General features: G+C 40.7%; 1 protein-coding gene across 2 annotated transcripts in view; it reads left to right on the top strand.

Moving 5' to 3' along the window:
• Nucleotides 1–5,682: 5,682 nt before the first annotated feature.
• MIPOL1 (mirror-image polydactyly 1) overlaps nt 5,683–17,368 on the top strand; it is a 298,374-nt gene continuing 286,688 nt past the window's right edge. The window contains exon 1 of one of the 2 annotated variants that reach the window (XM_040256732.1): nt 5,683–5,923. The gene's annotated coding sequence lies outside the window, so the exon portion shown is untranslated. The remainder of the gene's footprint in view (nt 5,924–17,368) is intronic. The other variant, XM_040256731.1, reaches the window with a different exon arrangement.

The raw sequence follows: 17,368 nt of genomic DNA, 5'->3' as shown, positions 1-17,368 counted from the left end.
CATGTCCAGTTCTTACTGTTGCTTCCTACCTGCATACAGATTTCTCAAGAGGCAGGTTAGGTGGTCTGGTATTCCCATCTCTTTCAGAATTTTCCACAGTTTATTACCTTTACCAGGGAGCTTTATTTTTTCTTATGGCTTTGTATGGCTGTTTACCATTCTTTCATTTAAACTTAAAGAGTTCCCTTCAGCATTTTTTGTAGGGCAGGAGTAATGGTGATGAAAGCCTATAGATTTACTTTATCTGGAAAAACTTTTTTTCTTCTTTGTTATTTAAACAGATTTTTGCAGAGTATAGTATTCTTGATTGGCTATTTTTTTCTTTTGGCACTGTGAATACATCATCCACTCCCTTCTAACCTGAAAAGTTTCAGCTGAGACATGTGCTTATAATCTCATAAAAAGCTCCTTTGTACATGACAAATTGATTTTTCTCATTTTCAAGATTCACTTTTTGTCTCAGATTTTTGATAGTTTGTGTGTCTCATAACAGGTCTCTACATTTATCTCATCAGAGTTTTTGAGCCTCCCGAGTTTTATGTCAGTTTCTCTCCTCAGATTTGGTAAGTTTACAGTCATTATTTCTTCAAATAGGCTCTCTGCCTTCTTTTTCTTTTCCTTCTGGGACTCTCATTATGCTTATGTTGTTTCACATGATGGTGTTCTTTAAGTCCCTTAGCCTCTCGTAATTTTTCCTCATTCTTTTTTCTTCTTGTTCCTCTGCCTGAGTGATTTTGAAAGTTCTGAATTCAATTTCATTGATTCTTTCTTCTTTCTGGTCAAGAATTCAATTTCAGAATTACTGTTTAGATCTTCTTCATGGTTTGTTAATGTTGTTGTTTGTTAACATTATGTTTTCCTGACTACACTAGTTATCTATCTGTGCTGTCTTAATTCACTGAGCATCCATATGATGGTTATTTTGAATTTTTTGGTAATTCGTATATCTCTATTTCATTAGGGTAGGTATCAAATTTAATTTGCTCCTTTCAATAGGTAATGTTTCCCTATTCTTTGTATGTCCTGTCATCTTCTGTTGGGACTTTAGCATTTGAAAAATCAGCCACCTCTCCCAGTTTTTGTGGACTGGCTTCATACAGGGAGAACTTTCTATAATCAATCCAGCTAGAGATCCTAGAGACATCTTAAGCCTTACATGCACTTTGGGCTTGTGTGTGTAATCTAATAATTGAAGAGGTTTGCCAATTTCTATTGAGACTCTCCTTTTGGATCTTTCTGCCTTACTGTGGCCTCTGTGACGCAGTAGTAAGCTGTGGTACTTGTCTCCCATCTAACTTCTGCCTGTAGTATAGTGGACTCTGGGGCACACTGATTGCTTTTGTTTGTAGCAGCCCCAAACTGGCTGCCCGTTCCTGTCAGTTTTTAGATTCAAGGAAGATAGAAACCAGTCCCCCAGGCACCTTCTTGAAAATTCAGATCACTGAATATATGTTCTCCTTTTTCTTCTCAGTGAGAAGATGGGAGTTGAGAGTTTCCTCCCAATCATGTTTTATTGGGGATGAATCACTTGCAAGTGAGTGCCATAAGATTTCTTACTGGGTACTGATGCAGTTGGTTTCACATTAACCTGGGGTGCAGGACACACTTAACTGGTTTCTGGATTTCTCACAAAGGCAACTGGCCCATGTATTATTGTTAAATTTGTGTCTCCATAGGAGAAGGAGGGTCTGGGATTGCCTATTCTGCCATCTTCTTAATGTCACTCCTGATTTGAATCTTTTTCAATGAATCTGTATTTATGATATAAACTATGGCCTGTCTTGGAATATCTTATGCATACCTGAAAACAAAGTGTATCCTGTTGTTAATAGCTATTCTATAAAAGTCAATTAGGTAAGTTCGTTAATACTGTCGTGGTTGATTGTGTTGTTCAAGCCTTACATACCCTTCCTGATTTACTTTCTGCTTGCTCTATCAATTTTTGAGATGAGTGTGAAATCTCTGATTATAATTTTATATTAATTATGGATTTCTCTCTGAAGTGCTAACACGTTTTATGTATTCTGAAGTTCTTTTATTAGGTACATAAGAAAGTGAATGTTGTTTAATCACTCAGTTGTGTCTGAATCTTTGCAACCCCATGGACTGTAACCCACCAAGCTCCTCTGTCCATGGGATTTTGCAGGCAAGAATACTGGAATGGGTTGCCATTTCCTTCTCCAGGGGATCTTCCCCACCCAAGGATTGAACCCAAGTCTCCTGTATTGGCAGGCAGATTCTTAACCCCTGAGCCACCAACAAAACCCTAAGAAAGGGAATGGCAGAACATAAAGACACTGAGATCAGGAGAGGATTAAGCTCAAAATGCAAATTAAAACAAGATACCCTTTACAATAAAAACCTATCTATCTATCTAACCTTGTAGTTTCTATATCTCTGGAGAACACTAATAAAAAAGATATTCTAAGTTACATGTGTGCATAGATTTTATTCACTATTTTATTTCCGGAACTGATTGGTGTGGCTAGCACATTGTGGGAAATATAGTTGTGAACTTAAAAGTATTCATGATCTGACATTCTTCTGCTCTCTGTAATGAAAATGAGGTTCATTTTCTTTACTTCTCTCATACTTATCCAACTTATAAGAGGGATAAGGACATATTGGCTTTGATAATTAGCTTGAGAAAAAAAGCTCTAATGTAGACTGGCAACCGTTAGCAGGATTGAGAATGAAGAAATGTACATGTGAGTGATGATGGTGGTCAAAGGGGTTAGGAAAAAATTAGTTATTGTGGCATGTAAAGTTCAAGAAAAGAACACTACTTACTCCTGGTAAGTGGGAAAAAGGACAAAGGAGAAAAGGCATAATGTGTGAACTCACTGAATAAAAACAACGGAAGAAAAACCAAGTTACTAAAAGGAAAGAAAACATGGATTTCTTCTTACCAAAGAGGTTTTTGACATGAAGCTAATGAACTTTAAAAAACCAGGGTTAATGCCAGCAAATTTGGAAAACTCAGCAGTGGCCACAGGACTGGAAAAGGTCAGTTTTCATTCCAATCCCAAAAAAAGGCAATGCCAAAGAATGCTCAAACTACCGCACAATTGCACTCATCTCACATCAAGTAAAATAATGCTCGAAATTCTCCAAGCAGGCTTCAGCAATATGTGAACCATGAACTTCCAGATGTTCAAGCTGGTTTTAGAACAGGCAGAGGAACCAGAGATCAAATTGCCAACATTCACTGGATCATCGAAAAACCAAGAGAGTTCCAGAAAAACATCTATTTCTGCTTTATTGGCTATGCCAAAGTCTTTGACTGTGTGGATGTGGATCACAATAAACTGTGGAAAATTCTGAAAGAGATGGGAATTCCAGACCACCTAACCTGCCTCTTGAGAAACATATGCAGGTCAGGAAGCAAGTTAGAACTGGACAAGCAGACTGGTTCCAAATAGGAAAAGGAGTACGTCAAGGCTGTATATCGTCACCCTGCTTATTTATCTTATATGCAGAGTACATCATGAGAAATGCTGGGCTGGAAGAAGCACAAGCTGGAATCAAGATTGCCGGGAGAAATATCAATAACCTCAGATATGCAGGTGACACCACCCTTATGGCAGAAAGTGAAGAGGAACCAAAAAGCCTCTTGATGAAAGTGAAAGAGGAGAGTGAAAAAGTTGGCTTAAAGCTCAACATTCAGAAAACAAAGATCATGGCATCCGGTCCCATCACTTCATGGGAAATAGATGGGGAAACAGTGGAAACAGTGTCAGACTTTATTTTGGGGGGCTCCAAAATCACTGCAGATGGTGACTGCAGCCATGAAATTAAAAGACGCTTACTCCTTGGAAGGAAAGTTATGACCAACCTAGATAGCATATTAAAAAGCAGAGACATTACTTTGCCAACAAAGGTCTGTCTAGTCAAGGCTATGGTTTTTCCAGTGGTCATGTATGGATGTGAGAGTAGGACTGTGAAGAAGGCTGAGTGCCGAAGAATTGATGCTTTTGAACTGTGGTGTTAGAGAAGACTCTTGAGAGTCCCTTGGACTGCAAGAAGATTCAACCAGTCCATTCTAAAGGAGATCAGTCCTGGGTGTTCTTTGGAAGGACTGATGCTAAAGCTGAAACTCCAGTACTTTGGCCACCTCATGTGAAGAGTTGACTCATTGGAAAAGACTCTGATGCTGGGAGGGATTGGGGGCAGGAGGAGAAGGGGATTGGGGGCAGGAGGGATTGGCAGGCAGAGGATGAGATGGCTGGATGGCATCACCAAATGGACATGAGTTTGAGTGAACTCCAGGGGTTGGTGATGGACAGGGAGGCCTGGCGTGCTGCAATTCATGGGGCTGCAAAGAGTCGGACACAGAACTGAACTGAACTGAATGTACCCTTAGCCAAAGAATAATAGTATAATCACATTGTTTTAATTTAACTTATAAATTCATTATTTGGTTTGACTTTTCTCAGTGTTGTGATAACTATCCTCTCTTATTTCTTGCTACTCTAGCTAGGAAAAGCAACTCTCCCTCCTTTTTTTTTTTTTTTTAATAACATAAATTTGAATTGCCCTTAAAGCTGTTCACAAGTCAAACCTTTTTTCCTGATTAGGGTGCTCTTCCCATCTGCTCTGACCCGTTCTCCTTTTTGCCTCCTATATCTTTATGGTCCTTTTTGTCCATAAATATCTGATTCAGACCTTGACTGAAGTAAAGAAAAATGGATTTCAAAGCTGAATCTATAAAAACAGAAAATTTCTTCAGAGCCCTGTGCATTCATTATAATATAATAACCAAGAGCTTGTGTTACAACTGTGTTCCAACTAATTTACATTGGTTTTTTCATTTTTCCCCCCACTCCTCTTTTTTACTAAAGTGTAAGTTCCTTTCATTAACTTTAACGTCTAACTTAAGAGACCGTCAAGACTTTATATTATACATATTCTTCGGGGATATTTAAGAAACCATCACTATTGCTTATTATCCAAACCCAGAAGAGTACCTGGCACATGGTATGTCCTCAATAACTGTGGCGTCTGAAGGAATCAACGTGACATTTATAAAAGCAACACTTATCTGTGGTACAAGAAAACCACATTTGAATTACTATCAGCTGTAATTCTTTCTTGTTTCAACACAGAGGTACACGAATTGAGGACTTAATTTTTTAATTCTGGAAAGTTCAACCTTTTGTCTTAAAGAATCCATATATTGAACGGTAAGCATCCGCATCTTTTTCTTAAGTAACTCCTAGTTTTAGTCTGAAGCGTTCTTTGTCTGAGAGGTGGGTACTGCTTTTTGCTAGCCCAACTGGAGCCCGACTGCGGCCTTTTTCATTCAACCATTCCTTCCCAACACGTCCCTCTTCTCTCCCTCGGGTCCCATCCCCACTCTCCCTCTCACCTCAAGACAAAAACAGAACCGGAAACTCCATTTCCGCCAGTTTCTGTGGAAATTCCACAACGCTCAAGTTGAGGCCCCAAGACACGTTGTTATGGACGTGGTTTCCCTCCCCTAACCAGATTAACTTTTGTTCGGGGAATATTTGGTCTCAGAGAATGCGCCGTTCATCTCTGACCTGACAACCTTAACTACTAAAACTGCCTTCTCCAAACTCCGGCGAAGACTTTCTAAGCTTGCTCTGTTGCCCAGGGGCCCCGCCCCACGGCCCTAGTGGCGCGAAATGCGCATGCCCGGTGCGCGCCGCCTGCCCCCGCCCGGCGTCTGCTCCGCCCCAGCTCGCCGTGGATCCTCGCGCGCCGCGCGCGTCTGGCCCCCCTCCTCCGTTCCGCCCCGCGGGGGCATTCACGAGCGCGCGCACCTCCTCGCGCAGAGGAACCCGGGGCAGGGAGGCTCCGAGCGAGCTGCGATTGGCTGACGTGGAGGCTGCGCGTCTGGCCTGAGAAACTCTGGGCGAGAGCGCAGTCTGCTCCCGGGGCTGTGCTGGGCGCATCTCAGGTAAACGGGTAGGGTGGGAGGTTTGGGCTGTCCGAGAAAAGGAGGGGTGGGTTGAGACCAGCCCTGGAATTTCCGGCCGCAGCCTCCTTGGAGAAGGGGAAGGGGCCGCGCAGGAGCTGCAGCGGGTGAATGCTGGCCCCGTGCGGCCGGGAATGATGGGGCTCCCTCGAAGGTCAGCGTTGTGTGGTCCTCCGGTCTACTTTCTCGGCAGGATTTCGGCATCTTCCCCTGTTTCTTATTACAAGAGTGCTGCAGCTGAGTTTTTATTCGAGGGTTGTTTTTGTTGTTGTTGGTTTGCTTTTCCCTTAAGAGGCAGTGAGTTGGAGGTCCTGGCTCAACCTAGTATTGACTCCGTGCCCTTGAGAGTCACTCACTTGTTTGTATTTCAGTTCTCACACTTTGAGTTTCGCAAAGAATACAGTGATTCCTCAGGTAGGCGGAGCCATGCTGTAGAAAGATACTTAGAATTTTTTGAGTTCATAGTGTCTCTGGGCCCACATTTCTCGCCCTGGCTGGAAGGTGACGCCACCCGATAGTATTTGTGAAGTATTACTTTAAGCACGGTGGGTGGAAGGAACTGGATGAAACAAGATAACAGCATTATTAGGATGTCGTGGGAAGAAAAAACTTTTCCACCAGAAGAGGCTTTTTGAAAGGCTCCTTTGAACATTTTATGCAGATTAAATCACAGTGGTAGTAGATAAAGGTGAGCCAAAACAAAGGGCCAAACAAAAGTACGTTTTAAGGAGCTTTTTTCCCCCCCTCTTCTTTCCCAAATAACTTTCACAATGACAAGTTCCTGGCTTTTCAAAGTTTCTCCTTGGGATCTGTTGTGGAACTAACCTGAAATGATGGTTACATAAACATGTGGGTATCCTGTGCAGTAGTATACCAAGAGAATTAATTAAAACAAAACTACCTTCTATGTAAGGTAACAGGAATTAAGATATATCATTGGTGGTACGGATGGCAAATCAGAAAAGTGAACAGAAGATGTACACAATTTTCCTTCAAAGGCATAGAGTTTGTAAATATGAATTGTTTTTACTGTGTTAATTATTAAAGGTTAACAGACACACAGAAAAGTGCATGAATCATAAGTGTACAGTTCACTGAGTTTTCACCAAGTGTGTATATCCAAGAGAGAGCGTTACGTCCTAGAAGCCCCACTTTTCAGTTTCTGATATCATCAATAAATTTACTGATTATTGACTTTATATAAATGGAAACATACACTGTATAGTCTTTTGTGTCTCAGTTTTGCTTAATATTGCGGGATTTATACAAGTTATGTAGCAGTTGTTTCTTCTTAATGCTGTGCAGTATTTTATCCAGCTTTTGGCTATTACTAATAGGTCTGGTATGAACATTTTTTTAAAGTATTTTGGTGAACGTATGTATACATTTCTGTTGGATATATACCCACTGGTGAAATGACTATATTATAGGCTATGCATATATGTATTTCTAATATTATTGTTGTGGTTCAATAGCTAAGTAGCGTTCGACTCTTTTGCCACCCCATGGACTGTAGCCTGCCAGGTTCCTCTGTCCATGGGATTTCCCAGGCAAGAATACTAGAGTGGGTTGCCATTCCATTCTCCATGGGATCTTCCCAACACAAGGATTAAACCTACATCTCTTGTGTTGACAGGCCGGTTCTTTACCACTAAGCCACCAAGGGAAGCCCATTTCTGGTATGTTGTTCAGTTGCTCAGTCATGTCTGACTCTTTGTGACCCCATGATCTGCAGCATGCCATGCTTCCCTGTCGTCCATCACCAACTCTGGACTTGCTCAAAACTCATGTCCATTGAGTCAGTGATGCCATCCAACCGTTTTGTCCTCTGTCATCCCCTTCACCTTCTGCCTTCAATCTTTCCTATCATCAGGGTCTTTTCTAATGAGGCAGTTCTTTGCATCAGGTGGCCAAAGTGTTGGAGCTTCAGCTTCAGCATGAGTCCTTCCAATGAATGTTCAGGACTGATTTCCTTTTGACTGGTTGGACTCTCAAGAGTCTTCTCCAACACCACAGTTCAAAAGCATCAATTTTTCAGTGCTCCGTTGAATCAATTATTGTTCAACTCCCACATCCATACATGACAACTGGAAAAGCCATAGCTTTGACTAGACCGACCTTTGTTGGCAAAGGGATGGCTCTACTTTTTAATATGCTGTCTAGGTTGGTCATAATTTTTCTTCCAAAGAACAAGCATCTTTTAATTTCATGCCCCCAGTCACTGTCTGCAGTGGCTTTGGAGCCCAAGAAAATAAAATCTGTTACTGTTTCCACTTTTCCCAATCTATTTGTCGTGAAGTAATGATACAGGGATACCATGATCTTAGAGTTTTGAATGTTGAGTTTTAAGCCAGCTTTTTCACCCTCCTTTTTCTCCTTCATCAGGAGGCTCTTTAGTTCTTTGCTTTCTGCCGTTTCTGGTATACATTACTAAAAAATTGTTCAAATCAGTTTCCACATGCTTGAAACATTTAGCATCATTCGTTCCATTTTAACCATTCTGTTTGGTAGTGATATAACATTGTGTTTTTCCCTAATTTCTCTACTTATGAATATTTACACCTCTCTGTATGTCTCTTGGCCATTTGGATATCTCCACTGTCAGGGATCATCAAATTTTCTGTAAAGGGCTGGATAGTTAATATAGGTATCTTGCTTTGTAGAGTTTCAGTTAAAGCAATACTGTGTGAAGCTAGGACTGCTTGTATTTTAGGTTTTGCAGGCCACATAGTGTCTATTTCATATAGTTTGTATTTTCTTCTTTCCTTTTTTTTGCCTGCCTGTTTGCTTGCTTCCCTGTTTACCTTACCTCCTTTCTCCCCTCCTTTTCTTCCTTCATCCCTCCCTCTCATTTTTCTCTTTAATTTTCTTTTCTCCTTCCTTCCTTCCTTCATTTTGTACTTTACTAACCATTGCTGTGTTGAAAATAACTATTCTTAAATAACCATTTGATCTTCTGCTCATTGTTGGCAGTGATATTATTCAGTTCAATTCAGTCACTCAGTCGTGTTTGACTCTTTGTGACCCCCTGGACTGCAGCATGCCAGGCCTCCCTGTCCATCACCAGCTCCTGGAGCTTGCTCAAGCTCATGTCCATTGAGTTGGTGATGCCATCAAACCATCTTATCCTATGTCATCCCCTTCTCCTCCCGACTTCAATCTTTGCTAGCATCAGGGTATTTTCAATGAGTCAGTTCTTCGGATTAGGTGACCATAGTAGTATTGGAATTTCAGCTTTAGCATCAGTCCTTCCAATGACTATTCAAGACTGATTTCCTTTAGGATTGACTGGTTGGATCTCCTTGCACTACAAGGCATTCTCAAGAGTCTTCTCCAACACCACAAGTCAAAAGCATCAATTCTTGGGAGCTCAGCTTTCTTCATTGTCCAACTCTCACATCCATACATGACTGCTGGAAAAACCACAGCCTTGACTAGATGGACCTTTGTTGGCAAAGTAATGTCTCTGCTTTTTTGATATTTGCTGTCTAAGTTGGTTATAACTTTTCTTCCAAGTAGTAAGTGTCTTTTAATTTCATGGCTGCAATCACCATCTGCAGTGATTTTGGAGCCCCCCAAAATAAAGTCTGACACTCTTTCCCCAATTATTTGCCATGAAGTGATGGGACCAGATGCCATGATCTTTGTTTTCTGAATGTTGAGCTTTAAGCCAACTTTTTCACTCTCCTCTTTCACTTTCATCAAGAGGCTTTTTAGCTCCTCTTCACTTTCTGCCATAAGGGTGGTGTCATCTGCATATCTGAGGTGATTGATATTTCTCCCGGCAATCTTGATTCCAGCTTGTGTTTCTTCCAGCCCAGCGTTTCTCATGATGTACTCTGCATATAAGTGAAATAAGCAGGGTGACAATATACAGCCTTGATGTACTCCTTTTCCTATTTGGAACCAGTCTGTTGTTCCATGTCCAGTTCTAACTGTTGCTTTCTGACCTGCATACAGATTTCTTAGGAGGCAGGTCAGGTGGTCTGGAATTCCCATATCTTGAAGAATTTTCCACAGTTTGTTGTGATCCACATAGTCAAAGGCTTTGGCATCGTCAATAAAGCAGAAATAGATGTTTTTCTGGAACACCCTTGCTTTTTCCATGATCCAGTGGATGTTGGCAATTTGATCTCTGGTTCCTCTGCCTGTTCTAAATCCAGCTTGAACATCTGGAAGTTCACGGCTCACGTATTGTTGGAGCCTGGCTTGGAGAATTTTGAGCATTACTTTGCTAGCATGTGAGATGGGTGCAATTGTGTGGCAGTTTGAGCATTCTTTGGCATTGCCTTTCTTCGGGATTGGAATCAAAACTGACCTTTTCTGGTCCTGTGGCCACTGCTGAGTTAGTATTATCATATATTCAAGTAAATACCTAAATCACTTCTATAAACTACCTAAAAAAAGAGTTATTAGCTAAATATGTTAACATACTTTCAAAAGTTGTTTTTTTTATACTTTTAGTGCTAAGTGAAAAGCAAGGGGCCAAAAATAAGAGATGAACTGGACAGCCCAATGAAGCAGTTAAGGAAGACAGGACCTTGAACTCAAGGATGGGTGCCACAGTTGAGTTTCATGGGCCAAGTCATTGGTAATTGAAAGTGAAAGTTGCTCAGTCGTGTCCGAGTCTTTGCAACCCTATGGGACTCTACAGTCCATGGAATTCTCCAGGCCAGAATACTGGAGTAGGTAGCCTTTCCCTTCTCCAGGAGATCTTCCCCACCCGGGAATTGAACCTACGTCTCCTGCATTGCAGGCAGATTCTTTACCAGCAGAGCCACAAGGGAAGCCTTTGTGGAAGTAATTGTTAATTACCTCCTATATTATGAGTGTACTCAATCATGTAGATATAAATTTCAACCAAGCCATTCCAAGATCAAACAGCTCAAAAGACAATACCCATCTCAAAGTATGGCAAAAAGTTTTTGCTTTTTGATACTTTTTTTACTCAGTGTCGACAACTGCCTGGATATCTGTCTCTTTCGTAGCCTTTTATGTCAATGAACAAAGGTTGTATTTCCTTTTCTCACTTCTTACCTCTCTTTTATTTCTCAGGTTTAAAGGGAATAAGAGATATTTAACACCAAAATATTACAGTCACACATTGCTGTTGTTCAGTTGCTCAGTCGTGTCCAACTCTTTGTGACCACATGGACTGCAGCATGCCAGGCTTCCCTGTCCTTCATTATCTCCCAGAATTTTCTCAAACTCAATGTCCATTGAATCAACGATGCCATCTAACCATCTCATGCTCTGTTGCCCCCTTTTCCTCCTGCCCTCAATCTTTCCCATCATCAAGGTCTTTTCCAGTGAGTTGACTCTTTGCATCAGATTGCCGAAGTATCAGAGCTTCCCTTTAGCATCAGTAAGTATACTTTTACAAATAGCCCCATCGAATGATGTCTAACTCAATGAACCTATGAGCCATGCCGTGTAGGGCCACCCAAGATGGACAGGTCATGGTGGAGAGTTCTAACAAAATGTGGTCCACTGGAGAAGGGAATGGCAAACCACTTCAGTATTCTTGCCTTGAGAATGCCATGAACAGTATGAAAAGGCAAAAAGATAGGACACTGAAAGATGAACTCCCCAGGCCGGTAGGTGCCCAATATGCTACTGGAGATCAGTGGAGAAATAACTCCAGAAAGAATGAAGAGATGGAGCCAAAGCAAAAACAACACCCAGTTGTGGATGTGACTAGTGATATAAGCAAAGTCCGATGCTATAAACAGTAATATTTCATAGGAACCTGGAATGTTAGGACTATCAAGCAAGGCAGATTGGAGGTGGTCAAACAGGAGATAGCAAGAATGAACATCGACATTTTAGGAATCAGCGAACTAAAATGGACTAGAATGGATGAGTTTAACTCAGATGACTATTATATCTACCACTGTGGGCAAGAACCCCTTGGAAGAAATGCAGTAACCATCAAAGGCAACAAAAGAGTCCAAAACACAGTACTTGGATGCAATCTCAAAAATAACAAAATGATCTCTATTCACTTTCAAGGCAAACAATTCAATATCACAGTAACCCAAGTCTATGCCCCAACCAGTAATGCTGAAGAAGCTAAAGTTGAATGGTTCTATGAAGACCTACAAGACCTTCTGAAACTAACCTGCAAAAAAGATATCCTTTTCATTATAGGGGACTGGAATGCAAAAGTAGGAAGTCAGGAAACACCTGGACTATCAGGAAATTTGGCCTTGGAATACAGAATGAAGCAGGACAAAGGCTAATAGAGTTTTGCCAAGAGAATGCACTGGTCATAGCAAACACCCTCTCCCAACAACACATGAGAATACTCTACACATGGATATCACCAGATGGTCAATACTGAAATTAGACTGATTATATTCTTTGCATCCAAAGATGGAGAAGCTCTATACAGTCAGCAAAAACAAGACTGGGAGCTGACTGTGGCTCAGATCTTGAACTCCTTATTCCCAAATTCAAACTTAAATTGAAGAGTGTAGGGAAAACCACTAGACCATTCAGGTTCGACCTAAATAAAATCCTTTACGATTATACAGTGGAAGTGACAAATAGATTCAAGGGATTAGATACACAGTGCCTGAAAAACTATGGACGGAGGATTGGGACATTGTATAGGATACAGAGAACAAGACCATCCCCAAGAAAAAGAAATGCAAAAAAGGAAAATGGCTGGCTGAGAAGGCCTTACAAATAGCTGTGAAAAGAAGAGAAGCTAAAGGCAAAGGAGAAAAGGATTGATATAAACATCTGAATACAGAGTTCTAAAGAATAGCAAGGAGAGATAAGAAACCCTTCCTCAGTGATCAATGCAAACAAATAGAGGAAAACAGTAGAATGGGAAACACTAGAGATCTCTTCAAGAACATTAGAGACAACAAGGGAACATTTCATGCAAATGGGCGCAATAAAGACAGAAATGGTATGGATGTAACAGAAGCAAAAGATATTAAGATGAGGTGGCAAGAATACATGGAAGAACCATACGAAAAAGATCATCACATCCCAGATAATCATGATGGTGTGATCACTTACCTATAGCCAGACATCCTAGAATCTGAAGTCAAGTGGGCCTTACGAAGCATCACTACGAAGAAAGCTAGTGGAGGTGATGCAATTCCAGTTTAGCTGTTTCATGTCCTAAAAGATGATGCCATGAAAGTGCTACACTCAATATGCCAGCAAATTTGGAAAACTCAACAGTGGCCACAGGACCAGAAAAGGTCAGCTTTGATTCCAATCCCAAAGAAAGGCAATGCCAAAGAATGCTCTAACTGCCACACAATTGCACCCATCTCACATGCTAGCAAAGTAATGCTCAAAATTCTCCAAGCCTAGCTCCAATAGTACGTGAGCTGTGAACTTCCAGATGTTCAAGCTGGATTTAGAACAGGCAGAGGAACCAGAGATCAAATTGCCAACATCCACTGGATCATGGAAAAAGCAAGAGAGTTCCAGAAAAACATCTATTTCTGCTTTATTGACGATGCCAAAGCCTTTGACTATGTGGATCACAACAAACTGTGGAAAATTCTTCAAGAGATGGGAATTCCAGACCACCTGACCTGCCTCCTAAGAAATCTGTATGCAGGTCAGAAAGCAACAGTTAGAACTGGACATGGAACAACAGACTGGTTCCAAACCGGGAAAGAAGTACATCAAGGCTGTATATTGTCACCCTGCTTATTTAACTTATATGCAGAGTACATCATGAGAAACGCTGGGCTGGAAGAAGCACAAGCTGGAATCAAGATTGCCGGGAGAAATATCAATCACCTCAGATATGCAGATAACACCACCCTTTTTGCAGAAAGCAAAGAAGAACTAAAGAGCCTCTTGATGAAAGTGAAAAAGGAGAGCGAAAAAGTTGGCTTAAAGCTCAACATTCAGAAAATGAAGATCATGGCATCTGGTCCCATCACTTCATGGGAAATAGATGGGGAAACAGTGGAAACAGTGTCAGACTTTATTTTTGGGGGCTCCAAAATCACTGCAGATGGTGATTGCAGCCATGAAATTAAAAGACGCTTACTCCTTGGAAGGAAACTGCCATCAGATATCTGAATTGAAGAATCATTGAAATGTCCTTTTAAAAGTGTTATATGACTGTGTTGCTGCTTCTGCTGCTGCTGCTGCTAAGTCGTGTCCAACTCTGTGCAACCCCATAGACAGCAGCCCACCAGGTTCTCCCGTCCCTGGGATTCTCCAGGCAAGAACACTGGAGTGGGTTGCCATTTCCTTCTCCAATGCATGAAGTGAAAACTGAAAGTGAAATCGCTCAGTCGTGTCCAACCCTCAGCGACCCCATGAACTGCAGCCTACCAGACTCCTTTATCCATGGGATTTGCCAGGCAAGAGTACTGGAGTGGGGTGCCATTGCCTTCTCTTATGACTGTGTTAGTGATGTCTTAATAACTTCTGCAGTTAACAATGGCACCCCACTCCAGTACTCTTGCCTGGCAAATCCCATGGATGGAGGAGCCTGGAAGGCTGCAGTCCATGGGGTCGCTAAGAGTCGGACACGACTGAGCGACTTCTCTTTCACTTTTCACTTTCATGCATTGGAGAAGGAAATGGCAACCCACTCCAGTCTTCTTGCCTGGAGAATCCCAGGGACAGGGGAGCCTGGTGGGCTGCCGTCTCTGGGGTCGCACAGTCGGGACATGACTGAAGCAACGCAGCAGCAGCAGCAGTTAACAAGTACAGTACTTTGTGTCTATTACATGAAATTTGTTAATGCTTTTGTTAAAATCTTCTCTTTCCTTATTGATTTGTATGTGTATGTGTGTGCACTCACATGTGCTTGCCTGTTACTGATAATTTACTGTGTGTTAAATCTCCCTGTGTAATGTTGGGTTTTATTTTCTCCTAGTAGTTTTCTGCCAATTTTTGGTTTATTTATTTTGAAATCATGTTATTAGAAGAACATTAAAGTTTCTAATTCGTCTGTCTTCCTATGAACTGAACTTTTGTTCCATGAAAAAGTGTCCCTATTTATCCCTAGTACTGCGCTTCGTGTCTAATCTGACTTTTTAAAAACTTTGAAATAATTTTAGATTTCCTTAAAAGTTGCAAAAATAGCACAGAGAGTTTCTGTGAACTCTTCAACCTACTTCTAATGTTAACACAATGTGTAATGAGTATAATTCTCAAAGCGAAGAAATTAATATTGTTACCATGCTAGTCACTAAATTATATACTTTATCACTAGTTTTCTCATAACAGTACAATTCTTTTTTGTTCCAGGACTCAATCCAGATCCCACACTGTATTTAGTTGTCATATTTCCTGTGTCTTATCCAATCTATGACCTCTTTATGATTTTGGTTTAACTATATCAGCCCTTTTTTTGGTTAATGTGTAGTTAGAATTGGTTTTAAAAAATCCAGTGGGACGTCTTTGTCTTAAAATTGGAGCATTTGGTGGTTGGATCATTTAATCCATTCATAATTTATGGTTTTTTTTTTACCCAGTTATTTTGGAAATTATACATACCTTATAATTCTTTTAGTGACTCTTATAAAAACTGTAGAATCCTGGAATGCATCCTTTCAGACTTTAATGCATTTCCTTATATCTATATATGTATCCAACCACATAGTTTTGCTTTGTTTGCTTTTTTTTCCTTAATGTAACAATGGTCGTACTGTATTATTTTATGACTACTACTTTTCATTTATTAAAAAAATAAATGCATAACTGTTATGAACTCTTTCAAGCAACATAAATCTATAAAAAGTTGACAGCAAAACATTAACATTACCCCAGATTCTATCCTAGCAAAAATAACCTTCATTAAAAACCAGGTGTACAGCATTTTATGTGTCTGTTCCTTTGGTTCAGTTCAGTCATGTCTGACTCTTTGCAACCCCATGAATTGCAGCACGCCAGGCCTCCCTGTCCATCACCAACTCCCAGAGGTCACTCAAACTCACGTACATCAAGTTGGTGAAGCCATCCAGCCATCTCATCCTCGGTCGTCCCCTTCTCCTCTTGCTCCCAATCCCTCCCAGCATCAGGGTCTTTTCCAATGAGTCAGCTCTTCACATGAGGTGGCCAAAATATTGGAGTTTCAGCTTCAGCATCATTCCTTCCAAAGAACACCCTGGACTGATCTTTAGAATGGACTGGTTGGATCTCCTTGTAGTCCAAGGGACTCTCAAGAGTCTTCTCCAACACTACAGTTCAAAAGCATCAATTCTATGGCACTCAGCTTTCTTCACAGTCCAACTCTCACATCCATACATGACCACTGGAAAAACCGTAGCCTTGACTGGACAGACCTTTGTTGGCAAAGTAATGTCTGCTTTTTAATATGCTATCTAGGTTGGTCATAACTTTTCTTCCAAGGAGTAAGCGTCTTTTAATTTCATGGCCGCAGTCACCATCTACAGTGATTTTGGAGCCCCAAGAAATAAAGTCTGACACTGTTTCCACTGTTTCCCCATCTATTTCCCATGAAGTGATGGGACCGGATGCCATGATCTTCGTTTTCTGAATGTTGAGCTTTAAGCCAACTTTTTCACTCTCCTCTTACACTTTCATCAAGAGGCTTAGGAGTGCTCAATTTAAAAAAAAAAAGCCTAGCCATAGGCATGTGTTTGTGAAATTTCACAGCACCAGGAATTAAAAAAAAAAAAAATTCTGAAGATTTCCAGAGAAAACCTAATGAGAAAAAGAATTGAATATATCAACATCAGTCTTCTTGATCAGCAGAATGGCTAGTTAGGTTACAATATATTAGGTATGAAAGTTAGAATAAAGATGTTTTCAGATCTGAAAAGGCCTCAGAAATCCTGCTGTCAAAAAGAAGTGAAAAAAAGACCTGGGCTGTAGGAAATAGTAGATTCAACCCAGGAGAACAGTGAAATGATGTCCCAGGTGGGAGGGCTATATAGCAGGCCTAGAGAGCAGATGGTTCAATTTGAGAGAATCCTCAGATAGGAAGTTTCCAGGAAAGAAACAGGGATTTAAGAGATCTATATCCTCTGGGCTGGAGTTTCCTCTGTTGGAAGGTTTTTTAATCTATGAATTCAATTTCTTTGATAGATATGGGCCTATTTTGATTAGCTATTCTTATTGAGCTAGCTTTGGTAGATTTTATCTTTCAAGGAATTTGTTGAATTTATAGGTATTAAATTGTAATATTTTTAGTCTTTTTAATGTATATAGAATTGTTTTAATAGCCTTCTCTTCTTTCTGATATTGGCAATGTATGGCGTCTTTATTTTTATCTTGTTCAGTCTGGCCAAAAGGGTTATCAGTTTCATTGCTCTCAGAACCAGCCTTTGGTTTCACTGATTTTTCTGTGTTGATTTTACATTTTCAGTTTTGTTAATTTTTGCTCTTTACCATTTTCATCGTTCTGTTTAATTTTCTCTTAATTTTGCATCTTTTTTAAGGGTGCAAGATCAAGTATTCATGAGAGGT

The sequence above is a fragment of the Oryx dammah genome, unplaced genomic scaffold (genome assembly GCF_014754425.2).
Source record: "Oryx dammah isolate SB20612 unplaced genomic scaffold, SCBI_Odam_1.1 HiC_scaffold_16, whole genome shotgun sequence".
NCBI classification, from domain to species: domain Eukaryota; kingdom Metazoa; phylum Chordata; class Mammalia; order Artiodactyla; family Bovidae; genus Oryx; species Oryx dammah.
Note: the sequence above shows the minus strand (reverse complement) of the source record. Positions and strands in the feature narration are given on the sequence as shown.